Source organism: Heterocephalus glaber, unplaced genomic scaffold (assembly GCF_053883595.1).
Source record: "Heterocephalus glaber isolate CG9 unplaced genomic scaffold, H.glaber_assembly_v1.0 deba00000281, whole genome shotgun sequence".
In the NCBI taxonomy this organism is placed as follows: Eukaryota; Metazoa; Chordata; class Mammalia; order Rodentia; family Bathyergidae; genus Heterocephalus; species Heterocephalus glaber.
Window position 1 is genome coordinate 26,647,319 of NW_028258139.1, and position 22,178 is coordinate 26,669,496.

The 22,178-nt window shown below is 45.1% G+C and overlaps 1 long non-coding RNA gene across 2 annotated transcripts in view; it reads right to left on the minus strand.

Moving 5' to 3' along the window:
• LOC106008413 (uncharacterized) overlaps positions 1-22,178 on the minus strand; it is a 43,453-nt gene that overhangs the window by 15,098 nt on the left and 6,177 nt on the right. Inside the window, exon 2 of one of the 2 annotated variants that reach the window (XR_002392086.2) lies at positions 3,560-22,064. This is a non-coding gene — a long non-coding RNA (uncharacterized LOC106008413). Of the gene's footprint in view, positions 1-3,559; positions 22,065-22,178 lie in introns of those variants that run through there. The other variant, XR_204879.4, reaches the window with a different exon arrangement.

The window sequence follows — 22,178 nt, forward strand, 5'->3', positions numbered from 1 at the left end:
GGAGGCCTTGGGAAGGGGGTGCCTGGTCCAGGGGTCCCAGGCTAAGAGTGTCCAGGGAAACATGTGTTTGTGTCTCACACAATTTAAATGGAAAAGAAGATGCTGCATGAGATTTGCTCCAAACTCTCTCAGTCACTTGGATGTCTAAGTTCCTGGGTGCTGATGCAGAAATAGAGGCCTTTTCATGAGCTTTCTGTCCACCCCTTTTCTAACAATCCAAACTCCGGGATCACTGGAGAGATTATGGCCAAGTGGTTTGCATAAATGGAGAAAAAGAGAGGAAGAAAGGAAAAGGGAGGAAATAAAGAAGGGAAGGAAAAAGAGGGAGAAGAAAACTCAGATGGGCCTGTGAGGTCCATTTGTGCCTTCTGACAACACTGAAAATATGCCCTGGAGAAGTGATGGATGATAGATGACAGACAGATGATGGATAGATAGATAGATAGATAGATAGATAGATAGATAGATAGATAGATGCTAAGATTTTTTTTTAAAGTTTTAGGCACAAAGATGTTTATGCTGTTCTTAAAAGTTTAAAGAAAAACAAATAATTCAAATATCCAACAGTAATGTTCAGAGGTATAACGCCTCTGCAGAATAGTAGATAACATTGTGTGTCTTATGATTATACAGTCACATCACAAATGTCTGTAATAAAATGTCACATTTTTAAAAGCAGAATAGAAAATTGAACAAACAGTGGAGTCAAGGAATTGCATTTCTTTCTAGCCTCTTTATACTTTGTAAATATCCTCTAACATATTTTATAATAGTGCATATGTGTGTGTGTGCTTGTGTGTGTGTGTGTGTGTGTGTATGCTTGTTTTCACAGGAACCAATTTAGACCCCTGAGCTTTGGGTTTGCCCAAATCGTGGGTCTAATTTAATCTTAACTGTGCTCAGATCTGCTCTCTTCTTTCTCTGTTAAACCTCGCCTGGGAGCCATGGTGGGGACAGACACATTCTTGCTGTGGAGGGCAGGAGGATGACTCTTCATTGCCTGAGATTCCAGCACCATTCATTACCCAGGACAGACCACTCACATTGCTGAGAGATAGAGGAGTCCTGCAGAGCAAGCAACAAATGGCTAAGTAATAACAGCCTTAAAGATTACCACTCAAATGGCAGACAAATTGATCCAGTTAGTTGTATGCAGCTGCCTGCCTAGAATTCCCCTGAACTGACAGCATGTGGCTTGCTGAGAGGCCCCAGTGCTTCAGAAATTGGCTACCATGCTCTTTGCTTCTTGCTGATGCTTGGGCCTGTTGCTATGGGACTTAAGACTTAACATGAACTGGGGGAGAGTTAGGACGCAGTTAAGGATTAAAAATTTGACCTAACTTTCTAACAGTGCAAGCATTAATTTAATACCAGAAAGGAGGGGGGGGGAGGAAGAGGTGGAGGAGGAGAAAGAAGGGGAGCGGGAAGAGTGGGAAAAAGCTGTATCATCAATCTGGCTGGAGGTCAGTTTCTATTCAGTTGTTAAAACTTACTTTTTATTGCACCTAAAATTCTTAACATGTATCTGGAAATTATTCAACCTCCTTTGTAATTAAAATTAGCAAGACCAGCAACTCTCAATAGGAGTATTCTTTAAATATCTGTCACCATTTTGAAGGCATCCATCCTTACAAAACCTGTAATTATAAGTTTTATTGTATTATACTGCTAAGTTTATTTTAGACTAGAAAAAAGGCCTTTTGGCTCTTTGGCCATAGTCAATGAAAACGGGCTGTACAAATGTATGAAGCTCAACAGATGAAAGAAGTCTGAGAAAATCTACTCCTTTTATGATGTATTTTCAGTGTGAACAAAGCTCTGCAGTGTAGGGAGAAGCACCCATAAGATTTACAAGTAACCAGGTGTCTGAACAGTGACCCCTTGAAAACAGATATGCCCGTGCCCTAACATGAAAATTTTAAATCTTGCATTGGACTTGAGGGCAGTGTGATTTGGTAAACTCTTACTTCTCTCCATAGACTCAGAAAAAGAGTCTTTATGAATTTGATTAAGTAAAAGGTCTCAGAATTATATCGTCCTGAATGACCACGGTGAGTTCTAAATCCAATGACAAGTGTTCCTATAAGAGATGGGAGAGGCCTAGAGAGAAGAGTAGAAGCCATGTGAAGAAGGAGGAAGAAAAAAAATAAAAAGGCGGATGCTGCAGTGATGTGATCATAAGCCAAGAAAAGCCTGGGGCCTCCAGAACCTGGAAGAAAATCCAAGGACGGATTTTCTCCCAGAGCCTTCAAAGCAAGCTTGGCCCTACCGACATGTGGATTTTAGATTTCTGGCCTCCAGAACTGTGGTAGGTTTCTGTTCTTCTAAGTCACTGGGTTTATGGTGATTTGTTGTGGCAGCCCTAGGAAACCAACCCCCAGCTGCGTGACTGAGACTCATTGCCTACTCCCTGAGCCAGTCTACCCTTTGTCAACTGGGGATGGTAGCACCTCGAGGTAGGGTTGTAATGAACCTTAACCCTAATGTCATATAAATAACCCGGTGCTTAGGTAGCACTCAATCACCAGTGCTTGCAGTTATATGTTGTTGTTAATGCTGCCAAGTTTACCAAAATTGAAGGAAAGCAACAATTCTACTCCCAACAGCTTGGAAATTCTTTGTTATTTCTTTCCCACGGCATGCTGCAATGGGCTGGTCTGTTTTTAACAAACAACCTGGTGATGGACAAGGCTTACTATACTGAGAGCTTGCCCTCATGGATTTTTTCTTCACTGGCCTCACCTTATACTGAGACACATGCTAGATGCTGAGTAAATATTAAACTAAAGAAAGTGGTCAAGGAAACGAGCATAATTAAGCTGGTGTTACAGTCTATTAACCTCTTTCATAAAACGGAAACAATGGGCTTTCCATAAAGGGGCCCTAACTTGAACTACCAGCTAGGAAATCTTGAGAGAGTGGAATCTGATTAGCTAGCCATGTTTCTCTCTCCAGAACTGTAAGCACAATGGACTCTCACAGGGAGAATTCTGATCTCTCTTTCTTGTTCGCATGTGCTTGAAGGGCATTCATTCATCTTTTTATTGCTAGTACTCCCCTCATTCAACCATTTTCACTTCCCTGAATTCCACCTGAGCCATTCTAGTCCAGGCTCCTAAGACCTCCCTTGGGTGATGGCAGCTAGCACCTAGCAACCTCACTCTTCCCTTACAGCACTCCAGTACATCATTTGCACACAGCTGACAAAGTAAATGAACATTTAAAAATAGAATCATTCCATGACAACTCAATTGCTTCCTTTCTCACTTGAAATAAAACTTAAATCTTGTTCAAGCCAGGATGTGGTCTGCTCCCTGCTTCCCCCCAGACTCAGTCACATCTGCCTACGTTGTGCTCCCCAGATGAACCTGTCTCTTTTCTTCATTTGGGCTTTCCCTCCAGGTAGTGGCCCTGTCTGCAAGGTGCCCCCTCTGTAGCCTACAGCCAACTCTTTCTGGAAACATAGCTCTTCTTTCCAGAGATTTCTTAAGCAAGGCTATCTTGGACCACCAACCACTTCCACCACCATGTTTAAATTTCTGCATCTCTTCTGACTTACCATGTTTGTTGACTTGTTCCTTTGGTTTCTTGGGAACAGAAACTGTTCATCTTGCCCACTGCTGCATCTCCACTGGCCAAAAGAGAACCTGTCTCATGGAAAGTGATCAGAAATATCTACTGAACATTAAAGCAGTGATTGGATGCTATTGCCTTCGTGTAGTAGTTCTCAGTTGGGAGTGGCTTTGTTCCCCAAAATGAACATCTGTCACTATCTGGAGACATTTCAACTTCTCAAATCCGAAGTGAGTGCTATTACAGTCTCGTAGGTAGGAGCCAGAACAACTCCACAGTGAAGAGCTGGAGAAAACCTGGCTTACCAACTGCCTACCAGATACAGTGTAAAATGCCATATATATAGCAGTGGGAAAACCCAGTGCTTCCCACATTAGCTTTTGTGAGTGAGGACAATATAATCAAACCACAATCACAGCATGTGATAACTGACCAATTCTTTACAGATGGGTCCGCAGTACTATGGAACACTTCAAAGTGGCACATAGTCCCGGAAGGAGTCCAGGAAAAATGTCCCCAAAGGACATAAAAGTGTTCTCTCCTATATCAGTGTTTCTCAAGCTTTCATTATCACATCCACATTCCACATCCATCCTATGACACATACAGTATTTTTTTCTCTAAGTCCACTCAGTTCTCACCCAAAGTTGTATTTGATTGTGGCATTTTCTATTAATCTATTTTTAAACTTTATCTTTTCTTTTTACAATTGACAAAGAAAAGTTGCATATATTTTTGGTGTTCAACATGAGGTTTTAAAATATATATACACCATGGAATGACCAAATCAATCTAAATAATACACACATTACATCATGCACTTAACTTTTGCAGTCTTTTAGCAAATTTTTCAAAAAAATAGTATATTATTTTAATCTTCATCAAGTGGAAAACCAGTTCTTCCAGCACTGTTTATGGAAGAGGCTCTTTCTTCCAGTGAAGGTGTTTGGCTCCTTTGTCAAAGATAAGGTGGCTGAGTGTGTCTGAAGGTATTTCTGCATTTTTTCATCTGTTCCATCGATCCTCAGGTCTGGTTTTTTGCCAGTACTGTGCTGTTTTTATCACAGTGGCTTTGTAGTATAATTTCCAGTCATGGATTGTGATGCCCCCTGCCTTGCCTTTGTTGCCCAGGATTGCCTTTGCTATTCTAAGTCTCTTTTGGTTCCGAATGAATTTTAGGATTGTTTTCTCTAATTCTGTATATCTTTCACCATGCACTAAACTAAAATCAAAATGGATCAATGATCTAAATATTAAAATAGAGACACTTAATTTGCTGGAAGATAGAATGAGTAGAAGTCCTGAAGACATTGATATGGGCAAAGACTTTTTGAACAAAACCCTGATTGCACAGAAAATATCACAAAGAAACAACTGGGATCTCATCTTATTAGAAAGCTTCTGCACAGCAAAAGAAACCACTAACAGAGCTAACGCAACCTACAATGTGGGAAAAAGTTTTTGGCAGCTGTTCTTCAGACAAAAGACAAATATCTAGAATATATAAAGAATTCAAAAAAAAATCAGACACCCCAAATGTAAAGACCCAATCCAAAAATGGGCATCTGAAATGAACAGACACTTCTCAGATGAAGAACTAGAAATAGCAAATAAATACATGAAAAAATGTTCAGTATCACTGGTTATTCAAGAGATGCAAATTAAAACAATGCTGAGATTCCATCTCACTCCAGAAAGAGTGGCTGCTGTCAAGAAATCAACCAATAACCAAGGCTGGGAGAGCTGTGGAGAAAAAGAAACCCTTCTCCACTGCGGTGGGAGTGCAGACTGTTGCAACTACTACAGAAATCAGTGTGGAGATTCCTCAGAAAACTAAAGCTAGAAGTTCCATTTGACTCAGGTATTCCACTTCTTGGTACATTACTGAAAGAATTAAAAGGATCATACCACAGTAATATATACACATCCATGCTTATAGCTATCACAGTTTATAATAGCTAAATTGGTGATAGCCCAAATGCCCATAAATCAACAAGTGGATAAAGATGATGTGGGTTTTTTTATACAATGGAGTACTATTCTGCCATAAAGAAGGATATGATAAATGGAGGCACCTTGAGGCCATATTCTTAAGTGAAACAAATCAGACACACAGGTGTAAATACCAAATTGTTTCTCTGGTGTGAGAAACCAAAAGTAGAAATAAGGACTAAAATGTATAATAGATATTGGAAATGGGAAGAAAATGTTCAAATGAGAAGGGGAACAGGGAGGGGGGAGGAAGACAGAAAAGAGGGGAAAGAAAACAGAGAGGATAGAAGGAAAAATGGAAACAAGTCTTCTGTACATAAGAAGGGGAAGAAGGGTTGAAGGGAGGGGGAATGGGAAAAAAAGAAGAAGCAAGATGTATCATGTACAGGTACAAATTCCCTATGACGAATGCTATCATCATGTATATCTAAAATGTACCAGTAAATGTTTTGCTTCAAAAAATATATATATTACACTATTGATAACTATTATTGCTGTCTTGTAAGAGATCTATTATAAAATAGTTTTATTATAGTGAGAGTCACACATCATACATATAATTCACCCATTTAAAGCAAATTTTAGTGTAATCAAAGATATGCATAACCCTTCCACAGCATTTTAAAATGTTTTAATGCCTACACACTCACTTTAAAAATGCTCATGCACCGCTCGCTGTGGGCATCATGCTGGCGGAGGTGATAGAAGGGATCACCTCTGGGAGAGCACTTGCCATCCAGCCTCCAGGGTACATACAGTCTCCAGAGTACCAGGCCCTGAGTCTACAGCCTGGACAGACAGGAATGAGTCCGGAAGTCCTAAGGAGCGACATCACAGGGCTTAGTGATTTGTGAAGAAAACTGGGGTCAGCAAGGAAGCCAAGTGTTTGGTTTGAGGCTTCCAGAGCACTGATTACGGTGGAACAGTCTTGGAAGGCAGGAGAAGTAACTCGGCTCCTGGGGGTGTGATCTGTCAGTTACAGGAAGATCCCTGTAGCAACAGGGAGCAGAGAATTCACGTGTAGGCCAGCCTGTCTCCCTGCACTCACACGCTGCCTGGCCACCCTCTGGAGTTAAGGATCCATCCAGGTCCTCCAAGGCTACTGCTCACTGCCTTCATCCTGTAGCAAGCTCAACGACAGTGTCACACTTCGTAGGAAACCAAGATGCAGACCCTCCATGCCTCCTTTACCATCCCTGGTGTCACCCTTCGAAGGGACAAGAAAATTTCCTTACAAGGAAACTTTACAAGTAAAATTAGTAAACTCAGCCTTTACATGTGATTAACATGATTTCTCCATTGGCATCATGTAAACAGGAGCACACTTGCCAAGTATGGAGCCCTCTTGCATGTTACGGAACACGTGATCACAGGGTCAACACACAGCTTTCATCTTTGCTCTTCTGACAGCAGAAAGTCTGAATTATTCTTTGACTCCATAAATCCAGTTTTTCTTCTAAAAGTACAGAACAACGAATCGTCCCAGCATTTGGCAGTCAAACTGGGCCAGATGTCTTCCTGCCCCATAGAGAGATCTCTCCTCATCTCTGACGTTGAGTCTTTGACCTCGGCCTCATTATTAAGGATTTTATCACTTAAGGAAGGTTTCAAACAAAACCAGCCTCTTCTTTACTGATAAAGGCATTTCCCTTGGTCTTATGTCCATAAAAGGAATTTGCCTGAAATTACCCCGCACCTGCTAAGGGTCTGCCTGGCTCGATCATCAGTCTTGAGAAAAATGCTCCAGACCTGCTGACCAACTAAACAGGCATCATTTGGCCCCTGAACACATTGACTGGACACACTGGGTGACAGAGCTAGTCCTCAGCCATCTTTCAAAGTGTCACGGAGCACACTATCAACTGCCCAGCACTCATTTCAATGTGCTCAGTAAGAAACATATCTAAGCCGTATTTCCAGTTAACGATGCATTATTTGTATGTTTTCTGATTTGCATCTCACAATATCCCCGAAATGGGCAATATCTACCAGTGACCCTTACCGAGCAAGCCTCAGGAAAGGCCAACCAATGCCTTGTGCCTCCAAATCTCTTCCTTGCACATTTCATACCCGGATGAGCCGTGGTGCCAGACAGAATAGGATGGAGGCCATGGGGAGATACAATCATGTGGCTTCAGAAGAGGTAATTAGCAAGGCGGATCATTCACATGCTTTAGAGGACGTCCAACAGTTTCATGATGAGAAAAGGTAGTACCTGATGTATGGAAGCTTTGGAGGTAGAAATCAGGAGTGAGACTCCTAGCTAGAGGAGCACCCCAAGCCTCCTCCAGTACCGAGTGAAAGAGGAGATACTATCATCTGTCATCTTCATTTTAAATGCAGACACTGAGATCCAAAAATTAAACAAAGAAATCATAAGGTCAGGAAACCATTTAAGACCTGATTATAACAGAAAATCAGCAGCTCAAGGTATTTCTATAAAGGATTGGCTGACTTGCTCCTGTAGCGCTATTTTAGAAACCAGACCAAATCGGGGATCAATTTAGACTGGAAAACAAAGACAAAGCCCTTTGGGAGGATGGTGAAAAGGAGCATTGCACTCCACACAACCGTTCCAAGGGAGAGCTTCCATGGGGAAGCAGGAAGGGCCCATCCCAGACTCTGACTCTGACGTTACCATCAGGAGATGAGGTCCAGGGGGAGTGGCCTTGGTTTCACCCCATGTTGTTGAGAGATAAGGGAGAGAGAGGAGCAAGAGGTGGGGAAAGGAGAGATCCAGTCCCTCACCCCATGGCCAACCTAGGGAGGACTCTCACATGGCCCCTGACAGCTGCTCATGGCCATTGCTGGCTGCAGGTTCCCAATCAGTGAGCACACAGAGATAAGAAGCAGAGGTCTGGAGAGACGCTGCCTTCGCCCACCAGGTCTACCAGGCTGGGTGAGTGGAAAATGGCAGCACCCTGAGCTTCCTGAGTTTCTGTCACTCACCAGGGAGGCATGCAGGGTGGCTACTGCCCTACAGGATGTTTCCAGCCGCTCCTGGAGGAAAGGAAGACCCTGGTTTGGAAACCAGATAAGAGTTCAAAGGAGGGAAAAGCCACCTCAGTTATCTCCAAGGATAAGAGCTTTCTCAAAAGTCCCTCATTCTCCAGAACAATGTGAGTGAACCAGGAGAAGTATTTGCAGTGCAGCCAAGGACAGCCAGAGAAACCAGCTTCTTCTCCTGGTTAACATCCAGCAGTTGCTTCTGCGCCATGACAGAGGGCGGGGATCTCCAAGGAATTCTCTTGAGTATGAAGGGGGAGGCATACCAGGGAAGTGGCATTTGGATTTGTCTGTGGCTACAATTTCCTTTCATGAATATTTCATTTAATCCGGTATTAATCATGGAGTGGTAATGGCTGTCTCTGTCTCCCCTGCTCTGTCTCTTTGAAACTCCAGCATCCTTTCCAGTTTCCCTTCCTCTTCTCTGTCTCTTCTGCTGTCTATTCTTTGTATTGTTTTTTGTTTTCTCTCTCTCCCTCATTTCCTTTTCCTTCCTCTACCCTTTATATGTTTATGCCCACTCAGTCTCTCTGTGTCTGTCTGTCTCTTTCTCTCCCCACGCTGTCTCTGTCACATACACACATGTACACACCCTCCATTCATCGTTTTCCCCCTGCCCCATGACTGAACTTTCTTAACCAGAAAATGTCCACTGATTCCTCAGCCACATGGCACATATGACAAGGCCCATTATAAAAAATCCATGAAGGGCTGGAAAATGCCCAAGTCCAGAAAGGCAGGAACTAGAGAAGACACTGTAGGCTTTACAAGGGCAGCCAAACTCTGGCCTGAAGGCTCCGAGATGGGCCTCCCAGGAATGGCCCATGGGCAGCCAAGGCTGGAATCCGGAAGGCAAGCAGACAACTGGGCTCTGGTGCAACCTTTCCCCCAGGGAACGAGGGGCCCAGGGAGCCCAGGGCCCTCTGGCTTGTGGGTTAGGTTAGAAAGTGCCTTTCCCAGGGCAAATCATGAAACCGATTCAGAATTGATCAAATCAGAAGGGCAGAGGGCACAGAGGGGAGACGGAGAAAGTTGAGATTCTATGGCTTTCTTCCAGAAAAGAAAGTGAGCAGGGAAGATTGTTGGTGCCTTTGTATGCAAAACCCATCTGACTTGTCTCCAGCCTTATCTTCCCTACATTCTCTTACTCAAGACTCAAATTTCCCCCTTACTTAAGCCAAATATCTGCATTCAAACAATATTTCAAATAATATTAAATGGCCAGAAGTTTCTTTCTCTTCTAATTCACCAAATTAAGTCATATATCATGTAGACTTCCCCAAAAATCTTGAAAGCATTAGTTCCAAGTGGGGAATACTAGAATGTTTTTGCTTTTATTCCAATTTTTCACTATAAGTATATGTTGTTGTTGTTGTTGTTGTTGTTGTAAGATATAAATTTAATAGTTGGCAAGCATCTCATAAATTCTAGGCTGGGCTGGGGGTAACTCAGCTGCTCCCCTGGGATCCCAGTGATACCCCATCACATTAACTACTGCCTCCCAGAATTACCAAGACCTTTCCATGTCTTTACAGTCATCATCTTAGCTTTTAAGTGCATCCTTTTATACTCAGTTTTTTATTTAACCTCCACAAGAACGCTGCAAGTAAGGTGACTGCTTATATTTCATAGGTGAAGAAAGTGAAGCTCAGAGAGGCCCGGATGTGCCTATACTCATATAGTGCTACACTCAACTCTCAGACATATCTCTAGGCTCTTCTAGCTCTTGCACAGGGGGAAGGATGATCACAAAACTTTTCTCAATAACTCCACTGATCCCCAAAGGTAGAGTGCTTAGTCTTCAAGGGAGAGGATCGAGAACTAGGTCTGCATGAGTCCAGGCATATTCATAATACAGAATGAGCTGGGGTTTTTTATTGGATCTATGCAAAAGACATGTCAGTTCTCCACACTCATTCCCCAGGTCTCTGGACACCTTTCTCCTATAGCTTGGTCAAGCCTCAGGTGAAGAACTTCTGAAGAAAGACTCTAATGAGATAAGTGTGTGCTTGAACCTAGGAGAGAGATACTAGTCGTTAAAGAAATATTTAAATGCCCCTTTATCTCACTCTGAACCAGCACAGTCCAATAGAATAAAATGTGGGACACATACATAGTTTAAATTTTGCAATTTTCTAGTAGCCCCATTTTTCAAAGTAAAAAGAGACAGGTAAAATTAATTTTAATGATGTATTTTATTTAGCCCAGTATATCTAAAGCATGATCGTTTCAACATAAAATCATTAGGAAAAAGTATTAGTGAGGCATTTTAGATTTGCATGGATTTTCTAAGTCTCAGCACCTTGCACCATGAATTCGCCACACTGCAAGTGCCCAGGAGCCATGTGTTAAACAGGGCAGCTCCAAGTCCTCCACATCGTGAGAGATTCAGAATACTTGGCCTCCTCCGAAGACCTAGCGTTAAGACAGAAAGGCTGGAGCAAGGGAGAGACTTTCGCACAAGTCTGTTAAATTCTTCTAGGATGTAACCAGATTCCAAACTCCTGGAGGAAAATCCATGTTTTCTCATTCCCTGTATGAGTGTGCTTCCTAACTTACATGGGACCTAGAGCTTTATAGGCATTTGAAATACACTTCCTGCACAACAGAGTGAGGTTTGGTCTTGCCTTCAGGGTCCCTGAACTCTTTCCCTGATTCTGCCCCAAGTAGCTGTGTAATCATGACCTTCTGCTAGGAACTTCTCTCTGGGCCTAATGTTCCCATCAAGAGCACACTCCTCTCTAGATTTCCTGCTCACTGACCCCTGCACGCCCTGAAATGAGTAACTCCTGGAATACGTGCTGAGGACCTGCTACAGACAGCACAGAATCTTTGCCTCCATCTGAAGCCCTCAGCCTGGGGTCCACAATTACAAGACGCCCTGCTGCATTTCATTTGCTCAGTGTATATAATCACCATGTTGGCGGCATCTCCACAGCCACGGGAAATTTAAATTGTATCTTCTGGATCTTAATATAGTGTTTCTAGACCATTTCACATGCAGATCCTAAGAGGAGGGCATCGCCTTGGCATGCTCAGCAGTTCCCTAATAACAGGGGGTGGGGACATGCCATTACTTAGGGCACAGGACAGCTGCTTCCCTGTGAGCTACTCACCGCTCAGGAGTAGGCAGTTGGGGGCACCTCGGAGCACAGGAAAGGGGCTTTTTCCAAGTGTGCTCCATCTGCCACTGTGGTCTTTGCAAAAGACATGATAAGAAGTGCTTAGGCAAGGTTCAGGCACCCTGAAAAGCTGGGCGGTACATTTGTTTATCTAACAAGAAGGTTGGGAGGAGGAATGCTGTCCTCTGGTACTTGTATTTACAGATGATCTTTCCTCACCTTCTCGGTGGCTAAGTTCTCCCCCCTCTTTAAAGCTCACTTGGATGCTACCTCTTCCAGAAAGTGTTACTTCACCATCCTATGCAAGGTTAGGCTGGGCCTGCGATCTCTCTCATGTGTTCTTCCAGGATCCAGGGTCACTCTCGGCACTGCGGTACCTGTCCCCAGGTAGCACCTGCCCCCACTTCTCCTTCCCAATGGGCTGTGACCCTGTTGAATCAGAGAATCATATCTCTTGTCCCTACATCTCTAGCATCCCAGGTGGAACATGACAGGCTCCTAGGGAATGAGAGAGGGATGGGGTCAGAGAAGGAGCGGGGGCAGAAAGGAAGACTCATTCACTAACTGAGGTGTATGAGAAAGTTCTGCACTCACTTATGCCTCCCAAGGCTTAGTGGGTGGAAGCCTTAACCCTGTGACTCTGCTTGGAGACAGGGACTTGGTGGGGTGAATGAGGCCAGGACAGGGGAGCCTGACCCAGCAGGGCTGGGACCTCACAGGAGAGACACCCAGAGTGGAGCGGAGACACAGCAAGGAGGCCACTGTCTGCACGCCACGGAGAAACTGAGCCAGCCCGCACCTTGGCCTGGGATTTCCAGCCTTCACCACCACAAAACACCGGTTTTCCTGGCGTAGGCCCTCCTCGGATCTGAGCTGTTTTGTTGATGGCAGGCCTGGCAGACTGTGGTAATAAAATGAGCAACCACAGTCTATGATCCCCAAGGTGGGGACAAAGAGAGGAGAAAGAAGGATGGGGGGGGCGGGCAGCCATCACACTGGGGACCACACAGCCTGGATGTCTCCTCAGGAGAGGACCTGCACAGGGAGACATACGCCCCGGCCACCAGGGCACAGCGCGGCCAGTGCCTGCTCTGAGACCACGCTGCCTGCCCTGCTGCTCCCAGCTCTCGGCTGAGCGCACAGCTCGGGGATGCTGGAGCCAGGGCCTCCCCACAAGCTGAACCCCTCCCGAGATGGGGCTGCTCCGGGCTCCTCTGCCCCTGAGCCTCTGCCTGCGCTGACCTGAGGCTCCGCCTGCCTCTGCCCTCTCTGCCTTCACAAGCCTGGGGCCCAGACACAGCCTGCTTCTCTCCACCTACCCCCGCTTCACCTCCTACGCCGTGTGCCCCAGAGTCTCTCTTGCTCAGTTATATTTATCTCTGTACTTATGTACTGGGGGTTAAACTCAGGGCCTTTGTGCTGAGCTACACTTGCAGCCCTCTTTCAATTGACTTTCAGAGAGCCTCCCACTAAGTCCTAGGTTGCCCAGACTGCGCTCCAAACTGCACCCTCAGCTTCCTCCGCTGGGATCACAGGTGTGCACTATCCCTTGTAGCATTTGCCCATTTAATTGTGTTTTAGTTTCCAAAAGAGCCAGCCTAACAAAGACTGTAGGTAGGGTACCTTCACTGAGCTCTGTTTGCTTTAGAATCTTCACCCGGTCACACTACCCTCGTAAACTGGAGATGACATGGCTCTATTCCTGTGGCACAGAGGAAGAAATCAAAATGATGGAAGGCGGGGCTCACCATGCTGGTACCAAAGAGCTGCCCCGAGGAGCTGCCCGGAGAGGGAAGCACACAGGCTCCACCGCCGCCCTCTGGCCAGCAGAGGCCTTTGCCCCTGGCTTCACCTCTGGGGAGGAGGCTGCCATAGTCAAGCCCTGAAGTGATCAGTCAGGGAAGGGAGGAGCCGTGCAGTAAGTGAGGGGGCTCTGGAAGCGAGCCCAGCGCACCAGAGCGGTCATCACCAGAACGAGCGCCTCACTGCTCCGCTGTGCAGGACCCAGCTTCCAGCCCCATCCTGCACTGATGACCGCACTGTCCCTGGTTACCATATGACTGGTGCGCACAGCCTCACAGAGGAAGGCAGCTTGAGGGAGCCCTTTGCACTTGGCCCAAAGGGACAGGGAACAAGCCCTGATGAGCACAAGAGGTGACTCAGGGCCACTGGGAAACTTTCATCAGAATGCACGGGTGTTGGCCATGTCCCCCCACTGCCCACCTGCCTCCAGATCCCGCCATTCGCTGGAGGGTCCCAAAGATCAGCCCAGTCCTTGGAGAGCGGAATCAAATTTCCCCATAGGTCAACATCAAACCTGTTCAATGAACCATTGAACCACTGAATTTGATTCCAATTCGGTTTGCCACCAACACCATGGAAAGAATTAAGTTTGTGAACCAAGGTACCACTGTGTTTGACAGTGTAAGAACAAGATATTCTGGAAGGACCTCATGCAGCACCCGGCAATGACAGAAGGGGTATTGTCAAGATGTTCCAAGCAGAAGGAACTCCTGAGCAAAGCAAAGAGATCTGAAACTGCGGCTTCTCAAGGATCCATTAGGGCCGCACTTTCAGAGCCTGCAGAAAATGTGTTGCCCAAAACTCGTCTGAGCGGTGGGCAGAGGGAAATAATACAGTGTGAGCTGCGCTGGTTGCAGAGGCTGGCAGCCCCTGAATCACTCTCAGCTCTTCTGCCTGCCTCCACTCTTCCTTCCAGCCCCTTCTCCCTCGCTCCCACTGCCCCAGCCTTGGGAAAGCTCCACTCTCCTCTCTCTTGGATTTCCACGCTGATGTTCTCAGGATGTTTTCCCTCTGCCTCAATCTAGTCCGCAGTCTGTCCACAGCACTCATTGCTATCAGAGCCATCGTTCCTAAGTGGGGGTGGGAAGATCACAGAAGGAGTAATCAAAGCCGCAGAAAAATATTAAGCATTGCCAAGCATTGTGTTAACCCTTGGCTATTTTATCCCATGTAATTCTTAGAGTCCTATGAGCCTCGTATCGCAGATGAACAAAAAACTAGATAGGGTTCCTGCCTAGCTTAAAAAGGCCTTGAAAGCGCTGAGAGCCCCATCCCTCACAGGCCTGGAGTGATCATTCCATCCTGGATGGGGTTTAGGACACAGCATCCCAAAACGTGACTCCAGGAGACTGAAATCCGCCACCCCCATGCATTTCTTTAACACAAAATGTTTTATGTACTGATGGTTTTGAGCTGGTCATTTTGAGAAGCTGAAAAGTTGCCCTTTTGTAAGAGAAATTTACATCTACTAAAAAGAAAACAAAAATAAAAACACACAACCTCCTTTGTAAGTATCTCTTCCTCTTCCCACCAGGAAGGTGATGGCTAAATCCTTAGAGGCTCTAAAGCAATGGAGAAACCCTGGACTTCAGCCTGCACAACAAATGTGACCTTTGTTGAGGGTGCATTTTCTAGTCACCTTGTCTCAAAGGGGACATTGAACCCTAAAGTTCAAACGTTTCCTCTGTGATCTACCCCAGATATTTACTCATCTCTCTGAGGTTTTTTTCCCCATGGATGCATAAGGCATAAATGTTAATAAACTTCTGTTTGTTGTTCTCTTGTTAATCTGTCTTTTGTTCTAGGGCATCACAGCTAAAAACCATGAAAGACAGAAAATTACTTTTCCTTCCCTACAGTCCTGCAAACATCAGTGGCACCCCATTTCCTACAAAGGATGCTCAGGATGGCATCAAGGGTCACCCAAAGTCCCTAGGTCGGCTCTGCCCACTCAGGCCCCTGAGGTGGGCTCCAGCTCTGTGCACAGTCACCAGGTGCTGCCACACATCCCTGTCCCTCTCCTTCTCACACAACCTCCTGATGTCCTTCCTCTGATAAAGTCCTTGCCAGCTCCAGTCTTCCAGAAGTGCTAGTGGAAAATGCCTCCTCCAGCAGGACTTTCTAAGTTCCCAGCGTGGGTTGGTTCTCCCAGCTCAGTCTCCACAGCACGTGCTCATACTGTACGGTGAGGGGCACACACGCTACCCCTTGGCCTGTAAGGTGCCCCTCATCTCTGGTTACACTGAGGAAGGTGTCTTCTCCACCCCGCGCCAGCCCTGGAACCAATCATGATTGTCCAATGATCATACGAAAGAACAATATCAAATACATCTTTAAAACTGACTAAGTTCCATTAACACCAGATCTTTTCAAGCTATTAGATCCCTGCCACAGCCAGCTACCTTGACAAATAAAATAGGCTTCAGCCTCCCTACAACCAACAGATTTCTTGAAGACTCGCCACACATGGATGGTCATAATGTGCAATGGTGGAATTCTACTTCCCGGCCAGCCACCTGCTTCTCATTAAGCAAACATTCTTGAACTCTCGCTATGTGATTTATACTATGTCGGATCTGGAGGAGGTAGTCCCAGGGACCTAGCTATTGTCAAGGAGTTTTGTGGACAGTGGGAAAGAGGAACATCTGACTCCAGTACTATACACTAAGCACCATGAGCAGGATGGGCCAGGAATGCAAAGAAAACATAGACTACAGAGACCCAATACCTCCAAACAATGAGGCCAAGCATTAAAGGGGTACTGTCAGAGCCTAATGCTAGCAGCATTTTGTTAACACAAAGACCTCTGGAAGCAGAGGCTAAGTGAGTGCTGAGTGGTCATGTTGACTCAAAGCGGGTGCAATTGCACTAGGCCCATATCATAGCAATGGCAAGGACATAAAAATGATAGGGTTTCTTACCCTCTTAGCTTTGAACCCACTTCTGGACTTTAGGGTTGCCCTGCTTTCTGTACCTTGATCACAGGCCAAGTCCTCCTCACTACAGATTCTCAAAATCTATAGATCCTTATCTTCTATATTCCTGATATCTAAATTATGGCAGGTGATCTGGGCTCATCCAATGACATGCATCTGCTGAGGACTTTAAACCTAGGGTTAATGACTTAAGAATTAGGACATGGGGATGTCCTGTTCTGATGGTACCAGTGGTGGCTGTGAGAAGAGTTTCCCAGGTCACGGGGCACAGCACACTCTGAGGTCTCCAGTGGCAGGGTCAGGACAGTGCAGCCATGCAGTCATGGAGAGCAATGATAACTGGCTGTTTTCACTTGCGAGTCTGCAGAATGATTTTTCTGTGGGTTTGTTGTTGTTGTTGTTGTTCCATTTCCCTCCTGCCTTCCTCTCTCCCTCTGTCTCTCTGCCTCTCTGCCTCTCTCTCTGTCTCTCTATCTCTCTGTCTCCCTCTCCCTCTCTTTCTTTCCTCCCCTCCTTCCATCCTTCCTTCTCTCTCCCCTCCCTCTTTTCCTCTCTTTCTTGCTGGGGCTTGATCTTAGAGCCCCTCACACATGCTAGCTAATTTACTACTACTGGCACTAATTTACACCTCCAGGCTCTGCACTTATTTGCTATGTCTCATTTCTTTACCTTCTTGATGATTCTGTGACCTAGGCACTACCTCCTTAGTCTGCATTTCCTAGAAGTATACCTTGAACAAGGCTTTAGAAAGTGATCTTGGTAGGACGGTTTGGAAGGAAGCCAACAGAATGTGCATAAATAAGAGTGTTACTGTTGGAGGAACCCAGAGTTCAGTCTTTCTGGAATACTCTCCAGCATTGTCCCTCCTCAGAAATGAAGAAGCTGCAGTATCTATCTTCCAATCCCCATCCATCAGTGGTTGAGGATTTCTCTCATCTAACAACTCCTGGAATTTCCAGTCTGCTCATGAGTGGGCTCAGAGAAATCCTGCAAGAAGATAGTTATAAACACCCATATCAAGATGCCCTCAGCTTGCATTGGAAAAATAGAGCCCACAGTATACGGGGTGAATCCTCAGCTACCACTACTTTACCTCTTCAGTAAATTATTTTTTACTTAAATTAGGCCTCATCAATTTCTGTTGCTTGCAATCAAGAACCCTGACAGAATTTGGGCATGAGAAGGGACAGAAGAAGGTAATATAATCAAAGTTTTAAAATCTTGAATTTATCTTTAGAGTAATGGGGAGCTCTTAAAATGTTTCAGGCAGGGCAAATGTTTCAGATTTATACTTTAGAACATTCTTGTAGGTGGCACCAATATAAAACCATTGGCAGCAGTCAGGGAGCTATTTCATGACTCAAATGGAAGATGTTTAAAAATTTACCCTTAAAATCCTTATTGAAATGAGTCCTAAAATGGGCTCACTTTGTAGTCTGAGCTACATAGACATCAAGTCTTATTGGAGGATGAATGTTATTTGTTATAGCCTTAAAATAAATTTAATAACACTGAAAACATCTACTGTGATAACTGCCATATATCAGGAAAACATTTAAATGAAGTCCATTCCACTGAAGTTTACCTTTGGGTTTGAGGGTTAGTAACATACTCATGTATATAAAAATTTTTTTGGAAGTTTTTCTTGTTTCCTTCTCTCCCTCATTGTTTCTGTCCCTCTTTTCCTTCCTTCTTCTTCAGATCTTTAGAAACACATATCTACCAGCATCTTGACTCTCTGCCATGTGGCTTACTAACAGTGCTAGCCAAGTGGACTCTGATTCAAATGAACTGTTAAAAATGCAGGGGCCAGGGATGTAGCTCAGTGGCACCATGCCTGCCTCACAAGCACAAGGTCCTGATTTCAATCCCTGGCACCAAAAAAAAAAAAGCAATAAAAAATTGGACACTGTGTATTTAGTCCATTTGTGAATTTATAACAAAAATACCTAAGATGGAGTAATTTAAAAAGAACAGAAATGTATTTCTCACAGTCTTGAAGGCTGGGAAGTCCAAGATGGAGGTCTTGTGCTTCCCCTGTGGCTACATCCTCCAGAGGGAAGGAGTGCTGTGTCCTCACATGGCAAAGTGAAAGGCAAACAGACTGAAGGGTGCCAAAGCCTTTTGCATGAAAGCCTGAATACCATTCACTAAGGGTGGAGGTGTCGTAACGGGCCAACATTCCAAAGCCCCACCTAATACTGTCACTGGCCACTGTGCTTCAACACCAAATTGTAGAGCAATCAAGTTGAAGCATAAGCAGGGCTGTGACAAAAAGGGAAACTGAGGCTCAAAAGGGAGTCTGTGGCAGGTGCTCCATTTCTCTCTCCCTCCTACAGCTTTCTCTCTGTTCCCCACCCACTGGTACCTCAATGCTTCCCCTTAATGATGGACAAGAGAGATGAGATGAGCCCTGGAGAACCTTGAAGGAGGCGAGGTGCGCTGCCCTCTGTCATTATCCCTATGTCTTCAAAAGCACAGAAGGACCCAGCAGCAGAGTGAGTGTTTTCCACACTCTCTTATTCCCATGCCCTATCCCTGCCCTGCCACTAGTATCTCAGAAAGGGCACAGGACTCAGGAGGCATTTGGCTCAGCAATTTCCAAATTTCACAAGGAGACACGGAATTAGACCGTCACCGTTTTACAACACCTTTGAATGAATGGCTCAAGACAATAAACATGGATGGTGTCTATCAAACATTCTTGAAAAAAAAAAAAATATAGAACCTGAGTCTGACTGAAAAGGACATGTTAAATTAGCGATGGTGAACCTTTTAGAGCTTTCAATGATAGCAAACAGTGGTAACAAACCCGGCTGCAGCACAAGTGCCATAGGTTCGCCACCCTTGTTAAATGATCATAAGAACCCAATCTGTAAAATCCATGTGGGAAACTCTAGAAGAGAAAAAAAAACAGGTCTTCAACAATAGCAAAAGACATAGAAAACAGAAATAAAAAGTAAATTTCAAGAACAAAAATAGAGAGAGATACTATAGATTCAACCAATCAGCATATAGAGAACCTAACCGGATCCTGATTCAAACAAACTGTTTAAAAATGCAATAAAGAACTGGACACTGTGTTTTTATTGCGTACTGCATAGTATTAAGTAATCACTGTAGAATGTTTGCTGTATGACAATCACATTGCGGTTATGTACATTTCAGAAAACAAAGCCAAAATAAAGTCCCCCTCTTTTAACAGTGTGTCACCATTATCCTACTATGTCAACCTTGGTGAATTAAGAAACATCTAGCATGTTAGCAGAGGGCATGCCTGAGTGTGTCTGGGAAGGGCTTGGGGGTGTGGCTTTGGGTACTATTTATGGTCCCTCCTTTCTTCCTGTCTGGTAAGGCTTCCCAGCTCTGGTCCCTGGCCACCATGAAAGAAGCAGCTTTGCTTGGCCAAGCTCAACCAGGATCTTGCTGCCTTGGAGCCAGCTGACTGCAGACCGAAGACCCCTCTCCTCCTTTAAGTTGTGTTCAGTATTTTGTCCAGCAATGGATGGGAAAGCTGACTCATTCATGGCACGTACTGAAATACTTATGATTAAACATTACCTGTGGAATCGCCTCCAATTGTTTCACTGGTCATGGAGGTGAGGATTCAGTGGGATGCTAGATGTAAACAATATTGGCCAAGATTTGATCACTGTTGGAGCTCAGCATGGGGGGGGTCTAGGAGCTCATTATGATAAAAGATTTTAAAATGGTACTACATTCTGTGTTAGTTATTTTCTTTCCCTCTTTGTTTTCCCATTCCCCCTTATCATTTGTTTCCACCCCCTACACTCATGGAGTAATCAAGAGTGACTGTGGCCTGAGCTTTACTTCTGCTGCTCTCAACCTCTGGGGTGTCCTTCTCTCCCTTCTTCCAGTGGTTCACTCTTTAATAAGAACCAGTGCAAAAATACAAGCTACAAAATGTGCTCCTCATCTTTGTTGGAGAGAAGATGTGATCATTCCTTCACTGAGCACCCCGAGCACAAGATACCACTTTGGTGGTTGTAATCAGGTAGGATAAGTAGAAAGAAGAGGAGGAAAATCATAATTCTAAAACTACTCTACAAACTCCATCTTCAGGACACAAAATTACCCAAGGTTACAATTACTTTCTTTTCTCCTTTCTGGGATACTCACTCCTAAATTCCTAAGTCTTAAAAACATACATCTGATGGGAAGTGGGCCATCATCTTTAACTTGTAGAAATGGTTGCTGCCTTTCACTTGTTAACTGAGACCATTAAAACATTCACAAATTCCACAGATTCCGACTCTCCAAAACACATAAATTAATTTATACAGCTCCAGACCATAGTGCCTCCCACACTATGTGACCCTACACTGTCTTCTGAGTGTGTGCTTTTATTCTGCCAATTAAATCTTTTCTATGCCTCTTCCTGCCTGGTCCTGACAAATCTTGTTATGTGAAGGGAATCAGTGAACCTATTTTGGTGGCAAAATCTTCTCCACCAATGCATATGGCCAGGAGAGCAAAGCTGGCATGTCCACCGGAGCGTGGGCCACTCCTCCCCGTCACTCTTTCATTCATCCATCGCCTCTTAAGAACCTACTGCGTGCCCAGTGCCATACCTCTGTGAATGAGATGGAGATGAATGAGCCTCAGACTCTACCCTTAGAAGAGTGTACGACATTTGGTGAGAAAGGCAATGAGCCATTTCATGTGACATGGACCTAGGCGTGACAGATTTCAGTGGAAACACAAGGAAAGAAGAACCCAGCAGAAACATTCCTGAGATGAGACTGAAAGGGTAAAAATATGCTCAACGGGAAAGACAAGATGCAGCAGGGCCAGCTCAGCCAAGCAAAGTGCATGCCAAGAAGACCTGTGAGCAGAGGCCGCACGGTGTATGGGGACAGATACTCATGGTCTGACAAGGAGGGGAATGAGAAGAGCCCAGGACCATGTCAAAGAGAAACTTGTCTAAAAAGTTGTTGCGTCTCCAGTGCCCAGCAAGACTCACCACACAAGCCCCACATGATCGACAAGAGCAGTCACCAAGAGGCATACCCACAGAGGCATACCCACAGAGCTCCCAACACAGCCTTCTAAGCAGTGCAACAAGGAGCGGTGGAGTTTTCTTCTTTTTCCTTCTTCTTTTCTTTGGTCCATATTATTCAGGGTCAAGGTAAACCCCAGGCGGAAAAGCCAGGAATGGGCAAGTCGGGTTAAAAGAAAGCAGCCTTCTGATACCTTCATGCTAGGCCTCCATCTCTCCCATTCTGAGTTGGGGAAGGCTGAGTCCCAGTTCACTCCTGGCAGAATTCCAAACCTGAAGCCCAGGGGCCAATGGCTTCCTCTTTACCCAACTCCATGTCAATCACATGGCTTTGCTGTAGCTCCATAGCTCTCACTCTAAGTTTTCCTTTGATCATTATCTTGTCCCCTGTTCCAAGCGTGTTCTCTGTCAGGCCCAGGCAGCAGGGGAGAGAAGCTGCCTGCTAGCAGACTGACTGCAGATTCCTGGAGGCTGCAGCCATTGGAAGGCCCCATGCTGATGCTTTGCTGGCTGGACTTCAAAGTGGAGCCCCTCACACTGAAACACCAGGGGGAGATGCACAAACTATCTCCAGAGGCCTGGCGGGCTCTCAGCTTCCAGCAGAGCTGCTCCCTGAGGAGGAACAAAAGGTATTCGTTAAAGTAAACCAGAGGTGGAGCGGGATGGAATTTTAATCAGCTACTAAATGCAACTGGCCAGAAGACTGTTCTCCCCTGGGCCTCAATT